Source organism: Pleurodeles waltl, chromosome 2_1 (assembly GCF_031143425.1).
Source record: "Pleurodeles waltl isolate 20211129_DDA chromosome 2_1, aPleWal1.hap1.20221129, whole genome shotgun sequence".
NCBI classification, from domain to species: Eukaryota; Metazoa; Chordata; class Amphibia; order Caudata; family Salamandridae; genus Pleurodeles; species Pleurodeles waltl.
The window spans coordinates 256,016,494-256,032,605 of NC_090438.1; positions in this window are offsets into that span (position 1 = coordinate 256,016,494).

Below are 16,112 nucleotides of genomic sequence, written 5' to 3' on the forward strand. Positions count from 1 at the left end.
TAGCATGAAACTTGTGGTGTACCAAGCACAGGACCCATGTCTTGGCAGACCCCTTACACCTAGAGTGAAAATGCGAAACACAAAAATATGAAGGACAGAATGCTGAACATTGTCAAACATTCAACCACAAATGCAAAAACAACAGATGATGGACGGAATGCCAAACAAATCAAAGATTCACCACTAGTCACAGATCTGGGTTTAATCCATTTGTTTTTTGGCTTGCCATTCCAGTTTGGACCCAGCCATATGCAAATCAGTCCTGACCCTGTCCCCCAGGGGAACAGTCCAGCGGACCTGCCAGTCCAAGTCCTCCTTGGACCTGAAACAACCATCCTGTGACCAGTTTCGGGGTATCACCCCTCATTAGCCAGGCTATCTTAAATCTAGTGGAATAGCAAGCAAGCGACCCACATCTGGGCATATCCCTCCCACTTTGGGCAACAAATGCAAAAACAACAGATAGTGGATGAAATGTAGAACGAATCAAACATTCACTCGCACTCACAAATCTGGTTTAAATCCATCAGTGTTTTTGCCTGCCATCGAATTGCAATTTCGACCCAGGCATATGCAAATCAGTCTTGACCCTGTTCCCCATGGGAACAGTCCAGCCCAAACTGCCAGGCCAGGTCCTGCTTGGAGCAAAAATAAGAATCCAGGGATCGGTTTCGGAGTATTACCCATCATTAACCAAGGCTAGCTTTAACCTGGTGGCATAGCAAGCATGGGTCCCAGTTCTGGGCAAACCCTTCCCACTTAGGCTGAAAATGCGAAACACAAAAAGATGATGGACGGAAAGCTCAGCACTGTTAAACATTCACCCCAGTCACATATCTGGGTTGAATCCATTGTTATCTTGCTTGCCACGCCATTCCAGTTTGGAATCCAATTGTTTGCAATCCACCTGGACCTGGCTCCCCATAGGGACAGTCCAGTCTGATCTGGCAGGCTAGGCCCTACCTGGACCAGAAAAACAAGCATCTTGGGACCAGTCTTGGGGTATCATCCCTCATCAGCCAGGCTAGCTTTGAACCAGTGTCATAGTGAGAACTGGACCCATGTCTGGGCACACCCTTCTCACACAGGGCAAAAAAGTGAAACACAAAAAGATGATAGACTGCTGAACATTGTCCAATCTTCACCCCAGTCACAGATCTGGGTTTAGTCCATCATTGTTTTGCTCACCACGCTATTCCAGTTCGGACCCAGCCTAATGCAAATCAGCCTTGACCTTGTTCCCCAGGTAAACAGTCCAGCTGAACTGCCAGGCCAGGTCCTCCCTGAAGAGGAAAAGAAGCATCCTTGGACCAGTTTCAGAGTATCACCCCTCACCAGCCAGACTAGCTTGAAAGTGGTGACTAGCAGACAGTGAGCACGGGACCAACGTCTGGGCATAACCTTCCCACTTAGGCTGAAAATTGAAAACACAAAAAGATGATGGATGGAATGCAGAACGTTATTCAACATTCACCCAGAGTCACTGATTTTGATTTAGTCCATTGACATTTTCCTCACAGCGCCATTCCAGTTCGGCACAGTCATGTGCAAATCAGACAGCCCGAACTGCCCGAACTGCCTGGCCAGTTCCTCCCTGGACCAAAAAAGAAGCATCCTTGGACCGGTTTCAGGGTATCAGCCCTCATCAGCCAGGCTAGATTGAAACTGGTGGCGCAGCTAGCACGGAAATCACATCTGGGCATACCCTTCCTACTTATCGCAAAAATGGAAAATACAGAAAGTTGATGGATGGAATGCTGAGTATTGTCAAACATTCACCTCCAGTCACAGATCTGGATTTAACCCATCGTTATTTTGCTTGCTGCGCAATTCCAGTTTGGACCCAGCCATGTGCAAATCAGACTTGACCTTGCTCCCCATGTGAACAGTCCAGCCCCAGCTACCAGGCCAGGTTCTCCCTCAATCTGAAAACAAGCATCCTGGGACCGGTTTCAGTGTATCACCCCTTATCAGCCATACTAGCCTGAAACCTGTGGCATAGGGAGCACATGAGCTAAGTCTGGGCATAACCTTCATCTTAGGGTGAAAAAGTTAAACATAACAAGATGAAGGATGGAATGCTAAAGATTGTCAAGCAATCACCCCCAGTCATAGATCTGGGTATAATATATTGTTATTTTGTACACCACACCATTACAGTTCAGACCCAGCAGTGTGAAAATCAGATTGGCTCTGCTCCCCATGGGAACAGTCCAGCCTGAACTGTCAGGCCCGATCTTCCCAGGACCAAAAAGCAAGTATCCTGGGACCAGTTTTGGGGTTTCACCTGTCATCAGCCAGGCCAGAATGAACCCATTGTTTAGTGAGCACGAGACCCATGTCTTGGCATACCCCTTCCACTTAGGGCAAAACACAAAAATATGATGGATGGAATGCTGAACATTGTTGAAGATTCACCCCAGTCACAGATCTGGATTCAAATCCATCATTATTTTGCTTGCCATGCCATTCCAGTTTAGACCCAGCAGTGTGCAAATCATCCTTGACCATGCTCCCTGTGGTAACAGCCTAGCCCAGCTGCCAGGCCAGGTCCTCCCTGGACCTGAAAACAAGCATCCTTGGATCAGTTTCAAGGTATCACCCCTCATCAACCAGGCTAGCTTGAAACAAGTAGTCTAGCGAGCACTGGACCCATGTCTTGGCATTCCCTTCCCACTTAGGGCAAAAAAACAGAACACAAAGAGATGATGGAGGGAATGCTGAATATTGTCAAACATTCACACCCAGTCACAGGCTGGGGTTTCATCCATTGTTATATTGCTTGCCACACCATTCCAGTTTGGATCTAGCCTTGTGCAAATCAGCCTTGACCTGACCACCCCCATGGGAACAGTCCAACCCAAACTGCCACCCCAGGTCCTCCCTGGACCGGAAAAACAAGCCTCCTGGTCGAGGTCCAAGCTGGGGTAGCATGGTAAGCCAAAGAATGATTTATTTAACCCAGATCTGTGACAATGGGTGAATGTTTGAAAAGTGTCATTACTCTGTCCATCATTCTTTTGTGTTGCAGTGGTAACATGCCTACGATTCCTAAAGCCAACAAAAACAAATTTAGCAAAACAGGTTGGGAGAAGGCAAAGAGTGGGGGGTATACCACCCTAAGACTGACAGGTTTCACAACTGTTTAACAAAGAAGAAACATTCTTCATTCTTTGTGTAGTAAAGTCTGGTTTTAGTGATAGTAACCGTAGACTTTTCTCACATGCTGGCAACAGCAAAGAAGCTCACTGCTGCCCCCTGGAAGCAAACTGAAGCTCCTATGCTGACACATTGAATGCATAGACCCTTGCAAATCTTAGCCCTTGAAAAGTTAGCTTATTAATTCCATCAACTGCAATTTGATAACATTCGGAACCCTCTGATCTATCCCTGGCTGATTCATTCCAACCATGCCTGAAAGTGTGCCAACTATTTGAACTGCATGAAACAGCAAGCCACTAACTGCGTGTGGCATTCATGATTGGAGAGGGAGTCATTTTCCCCATATTGGCAAAAGAAACATAATGCAGACATATCTGAGGGGGGGGTGCAGTTCATCAAGCTGGGGTTAGGAGTTATTTTCTCTCCTAACTCTCCTTTATATTTTCTTTTCTTGTGACTTGGATATAACCACCAAGATTGTTCTATGTATTGAATTGAGAATTGCTTAGTATCCTACACATTGTGTGTTATGTTCATGAGCTGCATATCACAAAAAATAAAAATGTTGTACTATGTTCTGCTCTAAGTATGCAAACCCCCATCAGTTTCTTTCACACAAAATCACAGTTTCTCAAATTCCAGATATAGGTGGTCATTCTAACCCTGGCGGTAAAAACCGCCAGGGCGAATGACCGCGGTAGCACCGCCAACAGGCTGGCGGTGCACCGCTGGGCATTCTGACCGCGGCGGTTCCGCCGCGGCCAGAAACGGAAAGTCGGCGGTCTACCGCCGACTTTCCGCTGCCCTTGAGAATCCTCCATGGCGGCGGAGCGCGCTCCGCCGCCATGGGGATTCTGACACCCCCTACCGCCATCCTGTTCCTGGCGGGTCTCCCGCCAGGAACAGGATGGCGGTAGGGGGTGCCGCGGGGCCCCTGGGGGCCCCTGCAGTGCCCATGCCAATGGCATGGGCACTGCAGGGGCCCCCGTAAGTGGGCCCCACTATGTATTTCAGTGTCTGCTATGCAGACACTGAAATACGTGACGGGTGCCACTGCACCCGTCGCACCTTCCCACTCCGCCGGCTCCATTCGGAGCCGGCGTCCTCGTGGGAAGGCTGTTTCCCACTGGGCTGGCGGGCGGCCTTTTGGCGGTCGCCCGCCAGCCCAGTGGGAAACCCAGAATGACCGCCGCGGTCTTTCGACCGCGGTACGGTCTTCTGGCGGTTCGCTGTAATGTAATATATATTTTTTTCTACGTACTTGTGAAACTTTACCGAACGGCACTTGTATTATACATATGGGTTATTTTAGGCTCTCGCTAACCCGATCGAGCGCGCCTCCCTAAGCCTCTTGTATTCGGAATTGCTATGAACTTGAGTGCCATTACAAGGGCAAAGTACTGCGTGTATCACCTTTCTAGTGCTACTATGCGTCTATTTTATTGTTGACCGTTTTACTATCGTAAAGACTTCACCACAGGCCAATGGTGATCATACGCTCATGTTTGCACACTGTTATAGCTAGCACTATATACATTGCACAATGATGATGTTTACCTTGCGCCTTCTTTTACCTTGCGCTTTTTCTTGTTATTTTACCAACCTGGTAAATGGACAATGGTACCTATATTTCTCTTTGTCTATACATTGTTTGAAGAGACCTTGTGTCATATTTTGTGTTGACTACCAATGAGAACATTGCTCATTATTCTAATAACAGACTGTCTGTTGATGATTTATACTTACTATGTTTAGCTGATAGCCGAGTCTTGGGGACGTGCTTACCAAGGAGCCTGTTCCCGACTTAGGGGTGGTAAGCCTACCTTACTGTCATCATGTTATCTTTTCTTTTCTCCTTTTTGCACAATGTTTGCATGATTATATTTATGACCACTTTTGGGCACTATTTGGTGCTTTTCTTCAATTGTGTTTTCTAGGGCGACCTGACTGTGACTTAGCCTATTATTCCTCAATGTAAGTGACCGGCTTTGTGATTATAATTTTTGCTTAATTGGAGAAGAGCGTTTCAATATTTTGGTCCTGATGAAGCGTCATTGGATCCATGTGGACCACACGACGCGAAACATGTTGACCCTGGTTAAGGAGGATTCCTAGAGGGTTTTTTCTCCGAGTTTATTGCTCATTGAAAGTAATTGAGCATTGACACTCATTACATTACTTTCTCTTGTTTTTAATCTTGGTTTCATCCCTGACTATTGATTAAAATGATGATATATGTAGGAATGATTAACCAATTTTACTCTTATCTCTTTTTGTTCTCTCCTTTGGGTACAGGCATATGAATGGAAGCTTGCCCGTTTAGATAGCCATTACTTAGCAGTAACTATCAGAACAAAACAGTTCAGTGCTCCTCCGTGTGGGGAGCCCGTCAGGCGTTGCACTGCCGGCCTGGCGAGGAGCATTACCCAATGATGATGCCAGTCATCCACGGTGATGCTTGAGGGTTCTTGCTCCTGACACCTCAGGTCTCTCTAGTTTCTCTTTCTCTTCATGGAACAGTGTACTTTAATTGTGTTGTACTATTGTAGGGAGAGTGTACACTGGAACAATCAATCTCCCGGTCCCTCCCCCCTCTTATATTATATGACACCAGATGCAACATGTGTCAAATGTCTACTCATTATCACATCTGGATCAAATGAGAACAAGTTAAGACATGCAGTCAAAACAGTGTAGTCTGAATCAATGGTGTCTTATGTCAGGAATTCCAATCCCTGATAAGATTTAGTATGCAAGGACTATCATTTGACCACTTAATTGAGAGTTCCTTCACCTAGAGTGTAACCCGAGATTCTGCCAGAAGACAGTGTCACCTACTACCAGCACACTTTGAAGATGCTATGTCTGACTCAGTGCTGATAAAGCTAATTCCTGAAGGAAGGATTCTATCGCAGTGCCTGTGTGGTCTTCGCAGGGAACACTGACTTCTTGCCTCCACTGTTACCAACTGCCTTTGCTGTCACTAAGGTGTGAAGTGAGTCGCTTCTCCTTACGAAACTCTAGACTGCAAGTGTCTCCTTTCTGTTTTTATGATATCCTGTGCAGTTGTTTTAGTTTTACTGAGAAACGGGTTGCTCCTGTCATGATAGATGCTTTTTATTTAAAGTGTCTTATTCATAGTGCAGTGTGTGTCTGTGTGTGATATTGGGAATAATGAAAAAGGTTTGTTTCTGTTACAGCAGTGCCCTTGATCCCATTATATCCTAAAGAAATAACTGTATTTCAACAATATATTGGACAGGGTTCTGTGGGCTACAATAACATATCTTTCATATTTAGCACTGGTGCATAGAACTGAGAACACTTGTGTCTTCCTTGGGTGGGAAAGTGAACCTTATAAGAACTACCTCAAAGTTGTAGTTTACACAGGAAGTCATATTGTAATATAAAAATTAAATCAAGGGTCCAGATGATAATGCTTTGAACCAGTGCTAATGTGATGCAAGCATTGGAAGGCTGGATATTTCAAAGTACCAAACACACTTTATGCCACTTTCCATCAAGGATCCATTTCTGGGGGAGAATTTGCAGAAACACCACTAAATTTTTTACCACAAATCTTGATTATAAGAAATTGGGTTATTACTTAAGGGGCTAGCCTACACACCTTAAAGAACAACCACAATATTTGCCTGGATGAATACTAAAGTGACTAAATTTAGCTGAGCTCAGAACCCCAGTAGATATGGAACAGAGCAGACAGGTTTAATTTAGGGTAATGTGTAAAGCATTTAGGCTGTTCCAAAACAGTAATAAAGTCTAACTACAACTCAATAGAATCCCAAACCAAATCAGAAAAATAGAGTACGTTTTATTAATATAAATGACCATGCAATCAGGCAAACCTGAAATATGTATGTATAGCTATTGAAACAAAAATTTGTATTAACCTGTGCGCTGTATAACTTGGTGAAAATGAAACATAACAATTTAAACAAACACTGAAATTCACCTGGGATCTGAAGTAAATATGACTAATGCCAACACCATGTGTTGTCATCAATTATGTCATTTCAAATGTTGCAATAGTGTCAGGGAAGTTTTAATATTATCATATTACATGTAATGAGTAATGAAGTATGTGAGACAGTGCATGTTGAGGACGTGAATTAAAGTTACTCTAGGTTTTAAAATGGTATTTTAACTGGCATTTTCCCCTGACTAAACTGTCCTTTTAACCTGTGTGTTTTTTCGGTGAATTTCTAGTTTTTTTTAGGGCTGAACAGAATTAAAATTATGCCACAGTAACTGGAGTATTATTGGTATTGCATAATACAATTTGACAGAATTACCAATAATTATGCACACTCCTCACACGTTTAGGAGTAATTTGGGGAAAACATCATAACACAAGTGTACATGTATTGCACTCACTATTCATGTTCTGCTGAAACCATTTTGGATGTGAGGTTGAAATTTGCACTCAAAAAATAAGGGGGGGGGGGCAGAGTCATGCCGTTGACCAAGATGGCTGCACAGCCGTGAAGTTCTAGGGCTCACTGACCACCAAACATGGTGTTCTTTGCGTTGTGGTGACACCATGCATGGGGGCTGCAACACATTCGACATCCAGCAGTTTGATTTTTCCCACTCAAGGCACCAAATTCCAGAACCAAGTGGTGGCAGCGGTTTGGCACATCGGTTCAACCCTCCATGGACCTGCAGTGACAGGAACCCCAGGTGAGTCTAAGAGCAGGACTACTGAGTCCCGCCGGCTGCAGGCCATGTTGACTGACCCACATGGGGGCCCATTCACCCCACTTGCCCTGACAGAGGGAGCCTCAATGGATGTTAGAATATAGGCCATGCTCACATGCTTGCCGGCCAGGGTGACTGGAAATTGCGATTCTTGGAGAGGCCTCATGCAGCCTAACCACACGGCCTAATCCCACCCCAAGGCTGCAACGAGGCAGTCTCCCTGCAAAGACATGTTCCCAGCTGCATGCATGGAAGCCCTGTAAACCCACCAGAAGACCATAATCTGCCCCTACCACAATCCATAGAAGCAGAGGCACACATATCCACACCCCAAAAACTGTTAACAGCACCTCAAAACCTGCATTTAGGTGGGGACTTTGCCTTCCTCCCCTCACCCTGCTGTAACAGTCCCCTGCAGAGGCACTCTTTTGCCATCGGGGGAAGGCTGCAATCATGACAGGACTTGTGGTCCCTGGGGGCTAACTTGGCTATACTTAAATCCTTTCCATGCATGATAATGCCTGAGACTAATTGAGGCACCCCTTCATTCAGCCACTGACACACACATGGCCCTGTGTGTCTTGGCTGCTTTACCGCCATACCTATGTTCCCTGACCTGGGCACTGAACCCACGCCTTAGCATGGGGCCCTCATTAACTCACTTAAAGACCTTTAAGAGCCTAGGCAAACTTGCTCTTGATACACATGGCAGATTGTGCTACCTACTTTTTGGCTCAACCAGCGACATGGGATGTGGCGACACCAAGCAAAAAAAAACGTTCCTTTGATCAACCTACGGGACAGACATGCCAGCACTCCCTCTCTGATAATGAGGAGACTCTACTAGACAGCAACCAATTACCCCCCTCTTGGCAGGTGTGGTGGAAATCATGGCTGAAGTGCTTGCCAGCTTTACAATCGACACCCACTTTGACACCCTCTCAAGCAGGATCGACCGACTGGGTGAAACACCAGGCCAACATGCGATCTGACTGGATGGGGCAGAATGGCGCATCTCTGAAATCGAAGATGATGCTGTGACAGTCAACAAGCATCTGGAGGTGGTGGAGCAGCTGCTCAAGTTAACAGTAGCCAAGAATGAAGAGTTAGAGGCAAGATCTTACTGCAGCAACCTCTGGATACCAGTGATAGCCCACTCAACAAACATGGGGCATCATGAAATGTTCATTGGATGCATGCTCACCAAATTTGTCAGTAGGGTGTACTTCTCTGACACATTTGTTGTGAAGAGAGCCCATAGATCCCTGGGGCATTTTATCTCCCAGGGCTACACCTCGTCCAATAATTGCCCACATATTGAACTATAGGGACCGAGACACAACATTGAGGCTGGCCTGGGAATGGGGACTGCTCCAACACTAAGGCTCCATGCTCTTGCTGTGTCCAGACATCACTCTTGCCATGCAAGAAGCACGCTAGAAATATTCAGATGTCAAAAACACTCTGCGCCACCAAGTTCGCAAAGATAGCATGATCTACCCAGTTCTCCTGTGGATAGAGATTGATGGCCACCAATGTATCATCTCCACACCTGCAAATGACATTAAATTCTGCAAGCACTTCAGTGAGGTCAGCTTCTCTCATCGCACTACTCCAGACCACACTCCCAAAGTTTCTGCAATTGCATGCCTTAACAATCCACTGGACTAAAAGACAATGACACATATTCCACTCTGCAACCATAATGTAGCCCTACTAAATGTGCCACCCCCCTTATCATGCTCCCCCCTACTTGAACCACAAAAGGGGCCCCTAATCACCTCTTTATGAGAACACCTGCAATTCTCCATTTATTTTAATACCTTGGTCTAAGGGCACCCCCAAGATGTACACAACATTGTTTACTTTTGTGTTGTTTTTCTGGGACTGGGATTCACCAAGTATTTAACCTGGTGTGGGTGGGGGGGTTGAGTTGATGTTATTGTGTTGATTTAGGTTTGAATGTTTGCATGTGCAGGAAAGTACCATCTTTCTTGACATGTTACCCCCATGTTTACCTGTATGTCAGTATATTTTTGCCTGTCTCACTGGGATCCTGCTGGTCACAACCCCAGGGCTCATAGTTTGTGGCCTAATGTGTGTGTTGTGAATAGTGCTTAACTGTGTCACTGAGGCTCTGCTAATCAGAACCTCAGTGCGTATGCTCTCTCTGCTTTTAAATTTGTAACTATAGGCTAGTGACTTAATTTACCAAATTCAATTGGCACACTGGACCCCCTTATAAGTCCCTAGTATATGGTAGCTAGGTACAAGGGCATTGGGGTTCCAGGAGATCATTATGGGCTGCAGCATTTATTTTGCCACCCATAAGGAGCTCAGACAAACCCTTTCACAGGCCAGCCATGGCAGCCTGCATGAAATAGTGCACGCATTATTGTGTACTGCGTGAACTGCAGCTGCTTCTGTGCACTTTTGCAAGACTTCCTTTGTGCACAGCCTAGCCCAGGTCCCCAGCACTCTGTCCTACATTGCCCAACTCGCTGAGTTGGACTCCGACTTCGTGGGACCCTCTTTTGTTGTGCTGAAATGACTGCCATACTCAGATCTTCTGAATGCCTGTTCAGGTGCTTCTGAGTGGGCTCTCTCTGTTGCTGGGCACCCCCTCTGTCTCCTCTTCCAAGGGGCGATCTCCTGGTCCTTCCTGGGCCCTGGCAGCACCCAAAATCCTCACCCAAGACTCTTGCAGCTAGCAAGGCTTGATTGCTGTCTTTCTGCGTGGAAACAACTCTGCATCCTCCAGCACCCCGGGGGACATCTTCTGACCAAAAGAGAAGTTCCTGGCACCTTCCGTTGTTGCAGAATCTTTGGCTTCTTCCACCCAAAGGCAGCCCTTTTGCACCTTCATCTGGGGTTTAGTGGACTCCTGCCCCCCCTGGACTCTTGGACTTGGTCCCCTTCCTTTGCAGGTCTTCAGGTCCAGGCATCCGTCTTCAGTGCTTTGCAGTCAGTTGTCTTTGCAGAATCCCCTATCTCGACTTTACTGTCTTTCTGGGATAGCAGGGTAACTTTACTCCTACTTTGCAGGGTCTTGGGGTGGGGTATCTTGGACACCCTTAGTGTTTTCCTACACTCCCAGTGACCCTCTACACACTACACTAGGCCTGGGGTCCATTTGTGGTTTGCATTCCACTTTTGGAGTAAATGTTTTGTGTTGCCCCTAGCCCTATTGTCTCCTATTGCATTCTATTGTGTTCTACAGTATATGAACTACTTTGCTAACTGTTTACTTACCTGCTTTTGGTTTGTGTTTATATTTTGTGTATTTTACTTACCTCCTAAGGGAGTCTACTAATCTACTAATAAGGGATAACTGGACCTGGCACATGGTGTAAGTACCACAAGTTACCCACTATAAGTCAGGCCAGCCTTCTACACCCTTGCACTAGCAAAGGTGCCCCAACGCCGTCCATGGCCAATTTCCAAGACTTTGTGAGTGCTGGGATGCCATTACACGTGTGCACTACATATATGTGAATACCTATATGTAGCCTCACAATTGTAACCCCGAATATGGCCATGTAAGGTGTCAAAGATCATGGAATTGTCAACTATTCCAAATCTGGTATTGGGGAGCCAATTCCCTGCATCCAGAGGGCTCCATCATGGACCCCCTGTACAGCCAAACCAGCTCTCTGAGGCTTGCACTGAAGCTACAGCTGCTGCCACCTCACAGATAAGATTCTGTCCTCCTGGTGTCTGAGCAGCTCAGTCCCAGGAAGGCAGAACAAAGCATTTCCTTTGAGAGGAGGGTGTTACACCCTCTCCCTTTGGAAATAGGTGCAACAGACTGGGGAGAGGTAGTCTCCCCCAGCCTCTGGAAATGCTTTGAGGGGCACAGATGGTGCCATCCTTGCATAAGCCAGTCTACACCGGTTCAGGGATCCACAGTCCCTGCTCTGGTACGAAACTGGACAAAGGAAAGGGAAGTGACCACTCCCCTGTCCATCACCACCCCAGGGGTGGTGCCCAGAGCTCCTCCAGTGTGTCCCAGACTTCAGCCATCTTATTTTCCAAGGTGTGGGGACACTCTGCAGACCTCTGAGTGGCCAGTGCCAGCAGGTGACGCTAGAGACCCTTCCTGATAGGTCCATACCTGATAAGGTAGCCAATCCCCCTCTCAGGGCTTTTTAAGGTCTATCCTGTGGGTTTCTCTTCAGATACTACTTGCAAGTTTCCAGCAGGAATCCTCTGCAACTACTACTTCATCCTCTGACCTCAGATAGACCGAAAACTGCTCCAGGAACGGCTGTAACAGCAACAAAGTATCCAGAAGGACTATCTTTCCTCTGCAACATCAGCTAGCAACTGCAACAGTTTCCATGATGTGCATGCTCTGGGGACTCCCTGTCTTCAACCTGCACCAGAAGGACCGAAGAAATCTCCCGTGGAGTGACAGAGTCACTTCCCTGCTCTTGAAGGCACCTTCTAAGTCGACGACCGGTTCACTTGGACTCCTCTCCTGGCGATAAGCATGCTCCTTGGAACACAGGTGGTGGACCCCTTCAACACAGACTGTCCTAAGGTCCTGCCGTCCAAATTTGGAGGAGGTAAGAGCTTGCCTTCCCCGTTTGCCACAGTTCCTCTGTGCACTGCGTCATCTTCACCTCCTGAGGCCTCTGTGCATTATATGCAAGAATCCTTCATGCACAGCCCGGCCCAGAACCCTAGCACTCTATCCTGTGACGCGCAACTCACTGAGTTGTCCCCCGGCAGCGTGGGACCTTCTTTTGTAGTGCTGCACCAACTGCAATTTGCTCCTTCTTTGTTCCCGTGTCCTGCTACCTCCATGTGTGCTGCCTGGTCATCTGTGGGTTTCCTCCAGTGTTGGGAGCCCACTCTGCCTCCTCAGTCCAAGTTGAGGCCTACAGGTCTCTCCTGCGTCCAGGCAGCGCCACTTTGAAGAAAAACTCAACTTTGCTTGAACCAAGGCTTGTTTGACAAATCCAGTGCTGAGACTCACCTGCATCCAACATCTCTTTGTGGGACATCCATTGCATTATGCAGGAACCCGCAGCCATCTTCCTTTGGTGCAGTTCTGCAGTCTTCGTCCAACCAGGGGCTCTTCTTTTGCACCCTCCTCTAGGTTGGCAGGGGCTCCTGTCCATCCTGGAACTTCTTTCAACTTCTGGACTTGGTCTCCTCTCTTTGCAGGTCTTCAGATCCAGGAATCCACCAGTTGTTGTTTGCAGTGTTGCTTGGTCCTTGCAATAACTCTAATCATGACTTGTACTGAGTCCTAAGGAAACTTGCAGTACTTTACTCCTACTTTCCTGGACTCTGGGGTGGGGTATTTTACTCACCTTTGTGGTGTTCCCACTCTCCCGGTGATTCTCTACACACTACACTTGTGTAGGAGGAAATTCATGATTTGCATTGCACTTTCTTAGTATATGGTTTGTGTTGTCCCATGGCCTATTTTCTCCAATTGCATTCTATAGCACTTCCTATTGTTTGCACTACCCTCTGTCAAATTACTTACCTTATTTTGGTGTCTAGTGTATATATTGTGTATAATACTTATCTCCAGAAGGAGTATTCCCTCTAAGATATTTTTGGCCTGGTGTCACCCAAATAAACTACCTTTATTTTTGGTAACACTGAGTGTTGTCTTTACTTGTTTATAAGTATGGTGTAACTATGAGTGGTATTGCAGGAGCTTTGCATGTCGCCTAGTTGAGCCTAAGCTGCTCTGCTATAGCTACCTCTATCAGTCTAAGCTGCTAGAAAACTACTACATTTCACTAATAAGGAATAACTGGACCTGGTATAAGGTGTAAGTACCCAAGGTACCCACTACAAACCAGGCCAGCCTCCTACAGCATGGTACCATGTTATGCCTTATCATTTACCCTACACGCATTAACCCAATACTACACAGTACCTCTCAATGGGACCTAGCCATAAGGGCCTGACGGGACTTGATCTTAACTGAATCACATGGAATTTCTGAGGTCTCAACAAATCCCATAAGGGCAAGCAAGTGTTCTCTTACTTGACTTGTCACAGAATCGAACTTGCCTTCCTCCATGAGACTCACCTCTCACACTGGGCCACTTGCATTTTTGCATCCACATGGGGGACAGCAGATTATTTTCCTATTGTAGCTCCTACTTTAGAGGCTTGTGTACTATGATACACAAAAGTGTCCTGTTCACTTGTCACAGCAGTTTCATAGACCAGGAAGGGAGGTATGTTATCATATCAGGAACAATGGTGAGAAGGACTGTCTTACTGGTAAATGTTTGCACACCCAATCTAGTCTCACTTGCCTTTTTCACAGACCTACCTGCAGAAATGGGACAAAAAGAAACCAGGTTCATTCTTTTAGGGTGTGACCTCAATACGACACACATCTTCTTTGGACACCAATGCCTTGTGAGTACTGTAGGATATTCTCAACACCTACCACCTAGTAGATACTCAGTGCTCCCACCACACTACTGACCAATCCTACACATTCAACTCTACACCAAACAATGTCTGGTCCTGACTGGATTATTGGTTTGTGTCCCAAAACACATTCCTACGGCCAGAGGACATAGATCATTTACCCTGCACACTATCTGACCACTTCCCAGTAAAACTGCAACTGAAAATTCCTTGCGAATACAGTATGACCAGCCAGTGGTGATTTACTGCTATTGCTCTACACAACAGCGTATTTCGCTCTGAACTATGGGACGCTGTCAGAAAATGCCACTGTTGGCATGGTTACCCCCTAACTTTTTGCCTTTTGTTGATGCTAGTTACAATTGAAAGTGTGCTGGGACCTCTCTAACCAGGCCACAGCACCAGTGTTCTTTCCCTAAACTGTATTTTTGTCTCCACAATTGGCACAGCCCTGGCACACAGATAAGTCCCTTGTAGATGGCACCCCTGGTACCAATGGCTCTGTGGCCAGGGAAGGTCTCTATGGGTTGCAGCACGCATTATGCCACCCTGGGGACCCCTCACACAGCACATGTACGCTGCATTACAGCTTGTGTGTGCTGGTGGGGAGATAAAGACTAAGTCAACAAGGCACTCCCCTCAGGGTGCCATGCCTGCAACCCACTGCCAATGGCATAGGTAAGTCACCCCTCTGGCAGGCCTTACAGCCCTAAGGCAGGGTGCACTATACCACAGGTGAGGGCATAGCTGCATGAGCACTATGCCCCTACAGTGTCTAATCAAATTCTTAGACATTGTAAGTGCAGGGTAGCCATAAAGAGTATATGGTCTGTGGGTTTGTCATACACAAACTCCACAGTTCCATAATGGCTACACTGAAAACTAGGAAGTTTGGTATCAAACTTCTCAGCACAATAAATCCACATTGATGCCAGTGTGGGATTTAATGAGAAATGCACACAGAGGGCATCTTAGAGATGCCCCCTGTATACCAACCCAGTTACTACTGCTAAGTTGACCAGTTTCTGCCAGCCTGCCAAATCTAGAAGGGTTTCTGGTCACATGTGGTGAGTACCTTTGTGCACTCTGTGACCAGGAACAAAGCCTGTACTAGGTGGAGGTGCTTCACACCTCACCCTGCAGGAACTGTAACACCTGGCGGTGATCCTCAAAGGCTCAAGCCTGGTCTTACAGTGCCCCAGGGCACTCCAGCTAGTGGAGATGCTCGCACCCCGGACACAGCCCCCACTCTTGGCGGCAAGTCCAGAGGCGATAATGAGAAAAACAATGAGAAGTTACCCTCCAACCAACACAGCCACCAAAATCCTCCATCTTGCTTTTGAGGATTTCCCTCAATAGGATAAGGGATGTGCCCCCCTTTCACAGGGAGAAGGCACAAGGAGGGTGTAGCCACCCTCAAGGACAGTAGCCATTGGCTACTGCCCTCCAGCCCTAAAACACACCCTTAAATTGAGTATTTAGGGGTGACCCTGACCTCAGGAAAACAGATTCCGGACAACCTGAAACAAGAAGAAGGACTGCTGACCTGAACACCTGATGGAGACGACAACTGACTTGGCCCCAGCCCTACCGGCCTGTCTCCAGACTCAAAGCACCTGCAACAGCAACACATCCAGTGGGACCAGCGACCTCTGCCGACTCAGAGAACTGCCCTGCAACCCAAAGGACCAAGAAACTCCTCTGGACAGTGCTCTGTCCAAGTAACAAAGAAGAAACTAACTTTAAAGGGACTCTAGCTTCACTCCTGAAGCGTGAGTCCCCAACACCCTGGCTCGTGTCCAGAAGAACCAACACTGCAG